This window comes from Ranitomeya variabilis, chromosome 1 (genome assembly GCF_051348905.1).
Source record: "Ranitomeya variabilis isolate aRanVar5 chromosome 1, aRanVar5.hap1, whole genome shotgun sequence".
Taxonomy (NCBI): domain Eukaryota; kingdom Metazoa; phylum Chordata; class Amphibia; order Anura; family Dendrobatidae; genus Ranitomeya; species Ranitomeya variabilis.
This window is the reverse complement of record NC_135232.1, coordinates 82,872,774-82,887,622: the sequence shown is the minus strand read 5'-3', so window position 1 is coordinate 82,887,622 and position 14,849 is coordinate 82,872,774. Positions and strand designations below refer to the sequence as shown.

Genomic DNA, 14,849 nt, shown 5'->3' with positions numbered 1-14,849 from the left:
CATTTAATATTAATGAATGGTGTCTAAGGGAGGACCTTCACTTTGGGGAACAATCGGTGCACATGGATTTGAGACTGGCTGTGAGCTAGTGTAATTGTGCCATTAGACATAGGGGGGACGCCGCAGACAGAAATCGGGTGATAAGTGGGCTCATCTGACAGTTCATAGTAATAGTGATATGAGACTCCGGTCCTAGTTCTGCAGCGGCTGCAGAATCAAATGCAATGCTATATTAGGTCCATAAATAAGGATATTATTAGAGGAGCAGTCGTCCTGTTTTTCTTCACGCGCTTATAGATGAGCAGCATGTAAGCTCTGCCCCAGGAATCTATGGGATATAAGGAACCATCCTGATGATGAGGCCCCAGGGGAGATGTTCCGAAAACTTGAGTGACAAGTGTAAGGTCAGAGCTTCATGTCCTGATCCTTACCAGCCAGCCATTTTGTTTTATGAAGGTACAGGGCTGAAATCCACTGGATATCTTCTTCCCTATCCCCATGATAAAACTTCCTGTCCTGCCCATGGATGTTTATGTAGCTAGAGATACGTTTAGCATATCCACGCTCCATTCTTAATTATTTGCAACCAATCTGTATGCTAACTTTATTGAGGTATCATACTTTTCATAAAACTGCCAGAGAATAGAAGTTACGTCATGGGGGCGCTGTATTTTGGGTCAGTTTAGAAATGGAATAACATAATTAAAAAGAATCTGTCACCAAGTTTTTGCTATCCCAATCTCAAGCAGCATGATGTAGAGGCGTAGACCCTGATTCCCGTGATGTATCACTTACAGAGCTGCGTTCTGTAGTTTTGATAAAATCTCTGTTTTATCTGGTGCAGATTTCCCAGGTCTCTTAATGCTGAGCTCTGAATAACCCCGCCCACACCACTGATTGGCAGCTTTCTGCCTATGCACAGTGTACACAGAAAGCTGCCAATCAGTGGTGGGGGTGGGGGTTATACAAAGCTCGTGAATATGGAGGACTACCTGGCAGCGGGTTTACTAGTCCTCTAAGGATAATCTCCTGCTGCTAAAACATGGATTTTATTAAATCTGTAGCAAGTAGCCTAGTAAGTAGCAGATCACTGGAATGAGGGTCTCTGTCTCCATATTATGCTGCTCTCAGATTAGTTGGCAAAATCTTTTGACAGATTTCCCTTTAAAAGTCAGGAAGAAAAACTTTCAGCTTTCAACTCCTTCTACTGTTTCCTACACCCCGATTCCTTCACAAGGGCTTTTATATCATTATTAGTAATAACAAAAAGCGTTTGTCCTGCTCAACTCACTTTCATATTAAGAGGTTAATGTGGAAGGTGTCGTCAGGTCTACTGATACCTTTACGAATGCGTGAGCAATCAGCGGATATCCTGCAACTGTCCTACACAGGCATCCCAGGAGGTATATCTGAATGCTGGACTTATCAGTCCACAGGGGAGAGGTTCGCTGGTTTAGTAGCAAGAATTAAGGGGCCTTTATGATGCAACATAAAAGTGCTTTTAAAAATGCTCATTTCACAATTATCTTACTATGTAAACAGGCAAAATGCTCGTTCATCAGGTGAACTGATCTTTTGTGCAGCACCAAGGATCATTTTCCCTAGCATCACATAGTCTTGTGTAAGCAGAACTTACACTGCCAAGAACAATGGCACCCTATGTGTAGTATAGATCTAGTGTAGCTTGGTCAGTGCGCATAGTTTACTTTGGTCTGCCTATTTAAACAGGCATTCAAACGACCGCCGATTAGTGAAACTTTACCGATTGGAAGTTGTATTGTGCAGCCAATGACAGTCAGACTTTTAGGCTAATTGTGCTAAGCTAAATTACATGCAGAAACAAAGTTTGTTTCCTTTGCTTTTCTGATAGTAGGAACAGTCACAACGGTCATTGAGATAAGCGGAAGTGAAAGTGTCGGCACAGGACCACCAGGGCTCAAATCACATATGAACGGTCACGTGACGATTGCCAAGACTGTGGAAAATATTGGGAGTTTTAACAATGACCAAAGTAAACACTGTTATGAAACAAGTCAAAAGTGGCCAGTTTGTGCTCAAATTTTGTTTTCTCTGGTCCCCTGACTGTGCTCTTTAATTCTTTTTTTTTTTCTTAAATCCATGATATGGTGCTAGAGATATTAGCCTTTTTATGCACTGCTAAATTTTCTAGTCTTTACCAAAGGGGCGTGGATCACAGGATTTCCCATCTTTAGGCTGCTCTGTATTATTACCTTCTGTGCAGCCTAAAGACATGCCCCCAGGGAACCCTGTGAGCAACACCTCCCGGGGAAGCCTGTGAGCAAAGTCCCTCAGGTAAGCCTGTGAGCAACACCCCCCCCCCCCCCCAGTGAAGCCTGTGTGCAATGTCCCCCAGGGAACCCTGTGAGCGACGCCTCCTGGGGAATCCTATGAGCAACACCCCCCTGGGAAACCCTGTGAGCAACTCCCCCCCCCCCCCCAGGGAACCCTGTGAGCGATGCCCCCCCGGGGAAGCCTGTAACACCCCCCAGGGAACTCTGTGAGTAACGCCCTGCAGGGAACCCTGTGATTAACGCCCCGCAGGGAACCCTGTGAGCAACACCCTACAGGGAACTTTGTGAGCAACTCCCCCCCCAGGGAACCCTGTGAGCAACACCCCCCAGGGAACCCTGTGAGCAACACCCCCCAGGGAAGCCTGTGAGCAACACGCCCCCTTGGGGAACCCTGTGAGCAACGCCCCCCGAGGGAACCCTGTGAGCAACTCCCCTCAGGGAAGCCTAAGAGCAACTCCCCCTTGGAAACAATCAGAAACATTTGCATCAAATAAAAATCTTCTATCTCCAGAACCTTATGACAGAATGAAAAAAACCTGAATACTCAGGAGCTGCAGGAATAAAAGAAGATCACAAAATTGTCTACTTTTCACCTTGTGACCGGTCTTTTTTATAAAGAAAAAAGAAAAAGTTTCGGTAGACCCTTCTCATCCTCGCTCATCTTTCTGTCACTTCAGAAATACCTTTAGCGAAGGATCGGCTTGTGTGAAGTGTTACAGAACACAGGATAATGAATAAAAGCTCTTCTCTTATGAAATAATTTCATGCTTACGAAATCCAGGCTCAAATTACGGTAGATAAGGGAAGACGGGATGTTTTGCCAGAATGAGGGGGAAGCGGCAGAATCATTCAAAGCAGTTTGTTTTCATATTTTTTCAGCCAAAGCCAGATCTATCGTCCAGAGGTCTGTGCCGCGATACCCTGCAGGAGATCAGACACTGACAGGGTTGCTACTGAGTTATGTGCAAAGATGCAGAAAGTGGGAGGAAGAAAACTTGTGCTAGAACAGATACTTTCTGATAAAAAATAAGAACATCTAAAGGGTTCTATGCGTGCCAGTCTAATTGGGTAGAGATGGTGGATGGCATTTATCAGTGGCGGACACTGACAGCTTTGGGCCCCTGTGCAAGAAATGTGTCTGGGCCCCCCTCCCTGCCCAGCATCATACCTCCCAAATTTTGAAGATGGGAAAGAGGGAAAAAGTGTGCGTCGCGCAACGCGCGCCGCGGCAAATTTTAGGCCACGCCTCTGGCCACAACCATTCATAACTAGTCACACCCATATCCACGTCCCAACCACATCCATTTAGCACTGCTGATCACACTGTTTTATAAAGAATAATTATAAACAAAAAAATATGGCCACACAGTGTTCCATACTGTATATTGGCTGCACATGATGCTCCATACTGTATAATGGCCGCACATGATGCTCCATAGTGTTAAAAAGTTTAAAATGGGGCCCCAAATGCTAGCATATTGCACATCATACAGAAGCATTTCGGTTGTATTTACCTGCGCTGATCTCAGGCCGCTTAACGAGTGTGATCGACAATACTGAAGTCATGGACGCTTGTTTCCCAGCCTCTTTCCACCATCTGAGAAAGAATGAAGGGGACAGAACGATCACTAATAGATCATTACAGATCACCATACAGCATCATGTTATCAGCAGCACATCTACAGTTTATACCGGCGATGTGCTGCTGAGAACAAGGATTTTTATTACAGCATAAACAATCCAATCACCCAATGAATATGCAGCATTTTGCTTGTTTAGTATAATACACCCCATAGTCCTCCATATAGTATTATACACTTCCCATAGTCCTCCATATAGTATTATACACTTCCCATAGTCCTCCATATAGTATTATACACTTCCCATAGTCCTCCATATAGTATACAGCACTGACCACAGTAGTATACAGCACTGACCACAGTAGTGTACAGCAGAGCCCACAGTAGTGTACAGCACAGGCCACAGTAGTGTACAGCAGAGCCCACAGTAGTATACAACAGAGCCCACAGTAGTATACAGCAGAGCCCACAGTAGTATACAGCAGAGCCCACAGTAGTATACAGCACAGCCCACAGTAACAGCACAGGGCTCAGTAGTATACAGCACTGCCCACAGTAGTATACAGCAGAACCCACAATAGTATACAGCATGCCCATCCCCCCTTCCCTCCCCTCCCCTCTCCTCTCCTGAGAATGGCCCCACAGTCCAGTAAAAAAAAACAAAAAAACACAAGCTCCTCACCTCTCCACACGTGCCCGCGCTGCTCCCTGCTCCTGTGTCAGTGGCTGCCGCTGCTCTGCCTGGGACACAGTGAGTGCGCGTGCACCCGCTGTGTCAGAGGCAGAGCGGGTAATGATGGGAGAGGGGGCGTCGTCAGGTGACGCTCTCTCCTCCATCATTGCATTGAACTGTACCGGCAGACGCCGGTATAGTTCAATGCGGCGGGGGAGTCGGCGCTGGCGGCAGGCGGGCCCCCCTGCCTCACAGGGGCCCCATAGCGGCTGCGTGACTTGCCGCTAGATGGGGGCCCCTGGAGGAGTGGGGGCCCCAGGCAGCTGCCTGCCCCTAACGCCGGCCCTGCCTGCAAGGGCCCCCCTCCACCTCCGGGCCCCGGTGCGGCTGCACCGGTTGAACCGGCGGTAGGTCCGCCCCTGGCATTTATACATGTTGACAGCTTTGCCATATATGTGAGGGGGCTGAAATAATTTTACCAAGTTGGTTCCAAAAGTTACAGCTCCTCCTTCTGCTCTGTTTTAGAGAACATTGGCCAGATTATAAGGGACGATGCCAAGTGAATAAGATGCTGACTTTGTCTGTTCAAGGATATTGTGCCAAGTACTGCTCACATAAGAGGGTGGTGGCCCACTCCTGCATAGGGACCCACTGGAGGATTGTCCTCTTCTCCTGTGGGCCAGTCCAAGCCTGCTTCTTTCTAATCTGGAGCATCTGTTTAGTGGTGTGCCCCTCGCTGCAACTCCTACTCCAGTCAAGGACTGTAGTTTGAATTCTGGCATAGGGAACGCCATAGCTTATCATGAAATAGATAATCTGTGGCATCATACCTTCGTTGCGCTCCTGTCCCTCATTTCTGGTTAAACTGATTTGATGAATCAGGGCCTGTATCTTCTTAATGGGATTCACCTTTTATCAAAAGTCACCAATGGGAGACCATCCTGATAAAAGAAGCCCCAGAATCCGCCCCCTCGTCTCCAGCTTTGACTCTCCGCTAGTTTCTACCAAATTGGAAATGGTGATGTACTGACTACCAGTCACCTGACACTGGTACCAATCAGTGGCCACAGGAGCAACGGGGCTTGAGCGGTGGGTGGGCTTTCAGGGTAATAATGGCTTCTTTATCAGGGTGCCTTCCCATTGGTAAGACTTTTAAAGGGATTTCATTGGCTTCTGGAACATCCAATAAGCAGCTAATACATCATCAGACCATATAAACCCCTGCAACCAAAGCCAAATTAATGAGTTACCATGTATTATATGTATTATACAGCCAACCAGAGTCTGCAAGGAAGGATCAGAAGGGTCTACCAAAAGGGGAACAGGGGTACTCTACTCTGTTACGACCTTTCCAACCATCTTTACTATTTCATATAATGAACCTCAAATTAAGCTATGTACACCCAAAAATGTGTGTATCCCAATGTAGAGTCCTTGTTTTGAACTACCTCCTTTGCTGTCATGGGCATTTAAATTTGCCATAAATTGGAAGTAGCCACAGTATAAGCCGATGTGACTAATCGGCTATTCCGTATGACGTAGGATGCTTAGTGTAATTAGAGGCCCAGATTGATCTTCTCATTCATGACGAAATGTGGCGTACCTTATTCTATCAATTTCACTCCAGTCTATGAATGGAGTGAGATCTGTAGTGAGGTGCACATCACTTTTAAGATGTGACTCCTACTGAATCAGGCACGTTTGACTCCACCGCGCCCCCTTCTCGAGACCGGTGTGATCAATGCTGGTCTTGATGAATCAGGACCATAGTCTTCTCCAGATGGCAGACATCTTTTTTCAAGGTGTTTGCCACTTATTATTTATATAAAAAATTCTAAATCTAAAATTAATTACTAAATTGACCAAATTAAATATAATTACAGAAAAAAGTCCTTAAAGTTGCTTTTATTCTGTCACCTCACCCTTCCCAAAAGATGCAATAAAAAGCAATCAAAATGTCACATGTACACCAAAATGGTAAAAATAAAAATGAAAGCTAATCAAGCAAAAAAACCTGTCCTCACACAGCTCCATAAACCGAAAAATATAAAAGGTACGGATCTCAGAAAATGGCAATGCAGACCAAAAATGTGTTTACAAAGTTTGGAATTTTTAAGAAAAAAAAAAACTTTTAGTATCCACATAGTCATACTGACCTGAAGGATGTTGTGGATGGATTATTTTTATTGCACAAAGAACATAGTAAAAATGAAAACCTAAAAACAATGGAGGAATTTAAACCACTTAAAATTTTTGTCACCTGTTTTCCAGTGCCCTGCCTGGGAAATATGAGATTCAGAACAACAACTTGTCCTTCAAGACACAAGCCGTAGGGCCACAGTGGGTTTTATCAGTCTATTATAAGGTTTTGTATCTTGGAACATTGGGTTGGAAAAAAAAAATTAAAGCACAAAGATGTAAAATCGCCCGATCATTAGGGGGTTAAGTTAGAGACACTTCACCGAAATTGAAACGTTCCTTAAAATGTTTAAGAGCAATATTAAATATTAAGACAGAAAAGACAATGAGGAATTCATTGGTTCATTCCACAGATGGAGTCAATATTCTGTTGGTGTCTCTTGAGTGATTGCATCCTGAGAAAATCTGAACTTACCACTGGAGTTGCAAATATTTTGGACGCTGAAACTTCATTTCTGTTTTTAATTTTTTAGTAAGTCGAGACAAATCAAACCTGATATGGAGCCACACCAACACATTCCCATATTTGTCTATTTCGAGGAGGCCCCTTTGACTAAGCAGCATGGGGGCCGCCTCCTGTTGGCTTTGCCTATTAATCTGCTTGCGTCATGATATTTGTCATTTTGACACATTATATCCCCTGCTACTAAAACTATGTGTATTACTGCATAAAATCAAAGGTAGCAAAAGATAAATAAGGAAGGTAATACGGTGTGAAATCTAAGGACCTCAGTATTTATGGTGGGGCATCGGAGGCAGCAGGGAGAAGTACTGGGGGTTCTCCTCTCTAAGTATCTCTGGTACGTTGGCAGCTGGTTGTCATCAATCTGTCACATCTCACAATGCTGGACCTCTATCCTAGAATTCTCTGCAAAAGTACGTAACCAAGAATTATAGGGTCCTGCTGGTAGCTATGAAGCTTGATTTATAGAGAGTTGGGAAGCTGGATTGCAACATGGAGATGTGGTATTTATAGCCTGGAAGCTGAGAGCCCTGTATGAGCCAATGTTTTTCTGTAGGTAGTCGTGCTATATGGATGCCAGTTGTCTGCGGCAGTCATGGCTGGATAATCAGTAACCTCAAATAATTGCTCTGAAAGGAACGCTTCTATCTCCGGTATTGTCCTGATTTGATCAGTACTAGTTCAGGAGGCAATCTGCAGCTAATTAAAGTTATTTTCCAGGACTTTAGTGGTATGGTAAGACGATGTGGTGTTGGAGGTCAAAGTACCGATCACCCATGGCAGGCAAAGAGTCACACAATTGTGAAACGAAAAGAAATGGTGATTGTGATGAGTGGAGTTTTAGCTGCATACGGCCAGGCTTACTGCCATGGCTCCATCTGGCCATACACAATACACGATCAGCTGATTGAAGAGGCATCTTGGCACCTGATTAGGTACCAGGTACAACTCATTGCAGCTCGGTCCTGGTCTAAGCAGAACTACAATACCAGGCACAGACACTAAAAATAAAAGGAATCAAATTAATAAGGCAGCACACTGTAGCACCAAAACTTGCAAACATGAAATCTGAAAATTGAATTGCATTACTGCACTAGAAATAAGAAAAATTGAGAAAGCTTAAAGCATAAATTGGCCAATTCATGTGTACCTGGTAGCCACGAAAAGGCATTCCTAGTTTACCAGGACCTGACAATGCCTTTCCTCTCTGAGAATAAAGTCTTCATCTGAATGGGAACCTAATGTGAGTCCTCTCTTAGACTAAAATCTCTCTCTCTCTGTGGAGGGGTAGTGGTCCTGCTGTGATTAAAAACACCTGTGGCTAAAAGGAGGAGTGCTCAGTCTGAAGGCTAGGTCAATTTTTTTAAATTTGTATTCATTAGCCTTCTGACTGAGCACTCCGCCTTTTAGCCAGTGCTAATCACTGCACATCCAGGTGCTTGGACCCCAACTATTATCTGTACTTTGATGGAGGATGCAGCAGGATGAACATAAAGGGATTGTCTGAGATTTTTAAAAAAGCTCCCGAATAGCAAGAATTGTGATAAAAAAAACCTTGTAAATACCAGCACTGCTGCTCCTGCTTGTGTTTACATGTACATGGAGACGGAGTTTACCCACAGATTGCCTATAATCTACTCCAAAAATGTGCAAATTCATGCTTGCTCATTGCAAACTCAAAAGCACAGACATGGGAAATTGTTTGCAAACCTTTTTGTATCTTTCTCCACCACTGGTTTTAGACTGATATATGAAATGACAGACTAAGTAACTCTGCCCCATTGCTTCTTGGGGAGAATATGTCTGTTACACAGCGCCACACCTGCCCACAGGTTCTGTGTGGTATTACAGCCCAGCTGCATTCCCCTCACTGAAGCAAAGCTACAGACACAAGTCATGGACAGATGTGACCTCCCAAATGTTCATAAGCAAGCTCAATAATTGGATGCAGTGGTGATTTGAGCTGTCAACGTCATGTCACCATTGCATCCAAAACACAGAGACCGGAGCAGCTGGGGCTAGACCCGGGATGAGTGAGTACTTACTCTACTTGTTATGTTACATATATTAAAGTGTTTGGGGTTCACTTTTCTTAAAGTGGAAAACTGCTTTAATAAATTTCAAGTTTTGCTTGTAGTGGAGTAACTTCCATCAGCTATTATGGTTTTACACTTCATGTCTTTGTGCCTCCTTTTTCCTTTAAAAGGAACCTGTCATGTTCTCAAAATGCTATTAACTTGCAAATATGGGGTTAATGTGCAGGTCGATAGTGTTCTGAAGCCAGGTAGCCAAAGCACTGAAAGTGCAACTACTGGGAGGATATAAAGTTTATTCCTCCTGGCAGCCTCTGGCTTTCAGTCATACGGCTCCAGCACTGCTCTGTACATAGTGAGAGGCGGCTGTAACTGCACCCCGGTGCTGTCAACCAGCTCTACAATGCATCAATACAGAGCAGGCTGTGAGTCAGTGTCGTGGTGCGATTACAGCCGCCGCTCACTGTGCACTGAGTGGTACTGAAGCCATAATGGCCGTATCTCTATGACTGAAAGCCAGAGGCTGCTGGGTGGAATAAAGTTAATGTACTCTCAGTAGTCGGGCTTTCAGTGGAGAAGCCTCACGGCTTCAGAACGCTATGAACCTGCACCTTAACCCTATATCTGCAGATTAATAGTGTTTTTTCTCTTTGAAACAAAAATGAATCACAAATCAGGGCCGTGGGATACTCGGTACCGGGTCCGTTACTTAAAGGGATGTGTCATGGCGGCAGCGACCCGGTCCCTGGCCTTGGGCGCCCATGTTAAAGGGATAGTCTTTAAAGGGATTTGTAAAATAATAAATGTTCGTGACGCCACCTGTGGTATTCGGTCAGAGGTGACCAACGCTGCTAAAAGGGGTCCTCTGGGGTGATGTTATGGCGGCCAGATGGTATAACTTCCCACAGGTGAAGTAAGTCCCCAGGGCTCCTGGTGAATAGATGGAAGATGGTGAGTGCCGGCAAATAAAGAATGGAGGACACAGGTTTGCAGTTTCTTTACCTGGTTTACTGATGGTAGCAGGCACCGGGTCACAGGTACAGGCAGGGTTAGGCCAGCTTGGAAGCGAGTTCAGAGTCCCCTTTAACCAGGTGGAGATGAAAGCCTTCCTCTTAGCATGGTGGTATTGTAGTCCCTTACTGCCTAAGGCTTCTGGCAAGGTCCTCCCAGTTCTCTCTGTCCCCCTTTAGGTAGGACTCAAACCCGTATGACAGGTGACTCGAGCCTTTTTACAGGGTCTCTATCATGACCGGGGCTCTGTGTCACTGTGTCTCCTGGGTGTTAGGGTAGACAAGTTACATGTAGTCTAGCTGTCCTACCGGTTTCTGCTGTGCCTCCTAGAGTATGACACAACCTCAGTCTTCCGCTTACCGGTATCTGCGCTTTGTCAGGGAGGTAGCCCAGTTGCTGCTATTCTCCCTTGTTGTCACTCTCCTGTGCATCCCTCTCCGGCACGTTTGCTACAGGCTGTTCTTCCTTCTGTATCTCGCTATATAGGAGCTGCAGCATTTCAGGCTACATGGCCCCTCACTCGTCCTGCCTCAGGCTGCTCCCGTCTGCTGTCTGGCACCAACTGTCATCTCTTCCCAACTGCCTAGCAAATGACTCCTCCTCCCGACCAGAGAGAGCAGCTCTCCCCTGAAGTCGGGTGTAGAGCTCCCTCTTCTGGTCTGGAGTCAGAATGGTGTTGCATGTGCTGATTACCTGTCAAGAGGAATCCTTCATCACTTCCAAGCGTGACATCACTCTCCCCATGAGGAAAGCAATGCCACTGTGACAACCAGGACCCTGGGGCGTCACACCAGCACCCACTGAGAGAGGGGATCTGCCCCTAGGAACAGAAAACCTACAGAGAGATAAAAGGGGTGGTCCCCCTCGCTCCCGCAGTTGGTTTCCTGTTCCCAGGGAACCTGTGGAGAGAAAAGGATACCTGGGCTGTGATGCCGCTTGTGCGGTTGCTGTAAGAACAGCAGAGGCTCTAGCACCAGAAGCAGAGTCGGGGGTTTCTTGAAGTGGTTTCCCCCCTTAGTTGACAGGACACCGTGAGGCCAGGATCCGGGAGCTGCCCTGGCTCACGGAGAGAGCACGGCAGGATGGGTCGTCGCTTGCCCGCGGCTGCACATAAAGTTTGCAGGTAACAGCATTAAGGCGCACCGCCGAGGTGATTTACCTGCGTGTGTGCAGAGTCCCAAGAAGTGCTCTCACCAGGAAGTCATCAGTTAAACTTCCGGGAGGTACCGAGGGAGGATGCGCAGAGTCACGCAGAGCCGCGCAGGTGCGCACAGCACGTGCGCAACCCGTAAGTGGTAACCACTTCCGGGGGAGAAAAAAAATGGTGATTCCGGCGTTTGGGGGGTAAATAGCATAAAAACACCGGCTAGAGTGCCACCAGTGTGCATTATGGCATCCCCAAAGCAGACCGCTGTACTCCCTTTAGAGACTACAGCAGCGTCGGCACATAGCAACCGCAGAAGCGGCAGTGGATGCTCTAAACAGAGCTGATCTTCGGCCAAAGGTGGAAAAGACAAAAGATCTGATTGGTCCGCATCGCAGCCTGTGCCTTCACCTCCGCAACCGGTACCATGTTGAAAAAAGCTTCACTGGGTGAGTGTTATCATTCCACCTATTAAGCTGGTAGTCCCATTCTTTCTGTATACCGAGGCAAAAAGAACAGAAAAATCTAAACTTAAACAATGCGCCCTGTGGTCCCAACCCCTTCCGGACAACTACCCCAAAAGAATGTGCCAAATATGCATGGAACATACCATATGGGAAGAGTCCTCTATAAGGACCGAGGACATCAGATTAATGATTAGGGAAGAATTGCAGGCCTTGAGAGGTACAAGTATTGTCACAGAAATAAGGTCCAATCAGGAGTATGACTCCCCGAGGTTGGAACATTCCCTAGATATCGATGATAGAAGTTCATATTCCTCCCGAGAAGCCCCTTCTTCAGAGGGAGAACAATATTCATGTTTTCCAATCGAGAGTATCGACAACCTTGTAAGGTCAGTTCGGAAGACAATGGGTCTTACGGACACTAAAGATCCCAAGACTCCTCAAGATATCATGTTCGCTGGACTTTCTGAAAGAAAGAGATGAGTATTCCCAGTATTACCTTCAGATTTGAAGATAAGACCCATTAAATCTGATCTACCGGTGGGTGGCAGACTATCTTTTTTCTGCCAACAATGGAGAGGGATAACATCTAACTCATGGGCCATTAGCCTTATAACATCCGGCTTAAAATTTAAAATTTGCCCGGATCCCTCCAGACCCCTTCCTATTGACTTCTCTAACCTCCCAATCTCAGCAGGGGGCTTTGGAGCTGGAAATAAGAAGTCTATTATCCAAACGGGTATTAGTAGAAGTTCCGGCATACCAAATGGGGAAGGGGTTCTATTCCCCTCTTTTTCTGGTATCTAAACCAGATGGTTCATATAGGACTATAATTAATCTGAGAAAACTGAATGTCTTTTTAGAAAACCAAACCTTCAAAATGGAGTCCATCCGATCAACCATAAAACTTTTGTTTCCCAGGTGTTTTATGTCAGTCTTCGACCTCAAAGATGCATACTACCATCTACCAATATGTATTGAGCATCAACAATATCTCTGCGTAGCGGTCATGTTGGAAGGTCAAGTCTGTCACTTCCAATACACAGCAATGCCCTTCGGACTGTCCGTGGCTCCCAGAGTCTTCACCAAATTGATGTCAGAGGTGATGTCATATTTAAGATTGAAAGACACTCTTATAATCCCATACTTAGTACTACTGGTGGTAGGAAATTCAGCTTCACAGTGTCAGCAACGTCTACTTAATGTAATCTCATCTTTACAGGATTTAGGATGGTTAATCAATTGGGAAAAGTCAAGACTGTGGCCGATAACCTGCCAAACATTCCTGGGCCTTCTTCTAGACTCCGTAAGTCAGAGGTGCTTTCTCCCAGAAGCAAAACAACTAACAATAATTAATAAAATGGTGTCGGTAGTCAACAACCCCACGATATCCCTTAGACAGGGTATGTCTCTTCTTGGTTCTTTAACATCATGTATCCCAGCAGTCCCATGGGCTCAGTTCCATACTAGACAACTACAAAAAAACATTCTACAAGAAGAAGGGAGGCTACAGGGTCATTTAGAGGGTCTTATGTCCCTATCAGCAGAAGTAGTTGAATCTCTGACCTGGTGGTTAGAACCAGATCATTTGTTAGGGGGGTTCCATGGGTAATTGAACCCTCAAAAATATTTTTCGCAGACGCCAGTCCTTGGGGGTGGGGAGCTCACCTAGGAGAACAGATAGTTCAGGGGCGATGGTCTATTAGTGAAGCAAGTGACTCAGCAAACGTAAGGGAATTAAAAGCCATATACCATACTATGCGTAAATTTCTTCCACAGTTGCAATGGACCCACACAAGGGTGCTATCAGACAACATGACATCCGTGGCGTATATAAATCGTCAAGGAGGAACGAGATCAGGAACTCTCATGTCTATTGCGGACAAGATCCTTACAATGTCAGAAAAACATCTCCTATCCTTATCAGCTCTGCACGTCAGGGGAGTAAACAACTCCAGAGCAGATTTCCTCAGCCGCCAGACCATGCACCAAGGAGAATGGGTACTCAACCATGGCATTTTCAAAATGATAACGGAAATGTGGGGCATACCAGAAATAGACCTTTTTGCAACAAGGAAAACAGACCAGTTGAAAGGTTCACTTCATTATGTATGAAGGACAATCCAGATGTCATCGGCTCCCTTCAAGCCCCATGGACCTTTCATCAGGCATATGCATTTCCTCTGGTGATAATCTTGTCGGTAGTCATCATGAAGATAAGGGAGGAAAGGGCGAACGTGATTCTAATAGCCCCGTTTTGGCCCAAGAGACCTTGGTTTTCCTGGCTCAGAGCCATGTCAATCTCAGACCCGTGGATTCTTCCAGGGGGATCAAGATCTGCTGTCTCAAGGGCTCCTCTACCACCCTCACGTGAAGGGCTTGCAACTGACAGCCTGGAATTTGAAAGGAAATTACTAAGACTAAGAGGTTTTTCAGAGAAACTAATTGATACCCTTTTACAAAGCAGGAAAGAAACTACCACAAAAATTTGTGTAAGGGTATGGAGAAAATTTCTTGAATTCCATTCAGCAGGCCTTTCCACAGAAGTACCCATTCATGCTATTTTAGAGTCCCTGCAGAAGGTGCATGAGTTAGGTCTTTCGGTCAACACGTTAAAAGTACAAATCTCTGCCCTAGGAGCCTTATATGGTTACAACGTTGCAGGAAACAAATGGGTAGATCGCTTCGTTTCAGCATGTCAAAGGGCGGAACTAGTGCATATTCCCCAAATACCACCTTGGGATCTCAACTTAGTGTTAGACGCTTTGACAGAAGCCCCATTTGAACCACTACACTCAGCCCCGATGAAATACGTTTCCTTCAAAACAGCCCTATTAGTGGCCTTAGTGTCAGTAAGAAGGGTAAGTGACATTTAGGCATTGTCAATAAATCCCCCCCCTTTCTATCAATATTTCAAGATAGAATAGTCCTGAAGACAGACCCTTCTTACCTGCCTAAAGTATCCACTAG

At 45.5% G+C, this 14,849-nt stretch overlaps 1 protein-coding gene across 4 annotated transcripts in view; it reads left to right on the top strand.

Moving 5' to 3' along the window:
* GHR (growth hormone receptor) overlaps positions 1-14,849 on the top strand; it is a 470,149-nt gene that overhangs the window by 229,612 nt on the left and 225,688 nt on the right. The window lies entirely within an intron of this gene.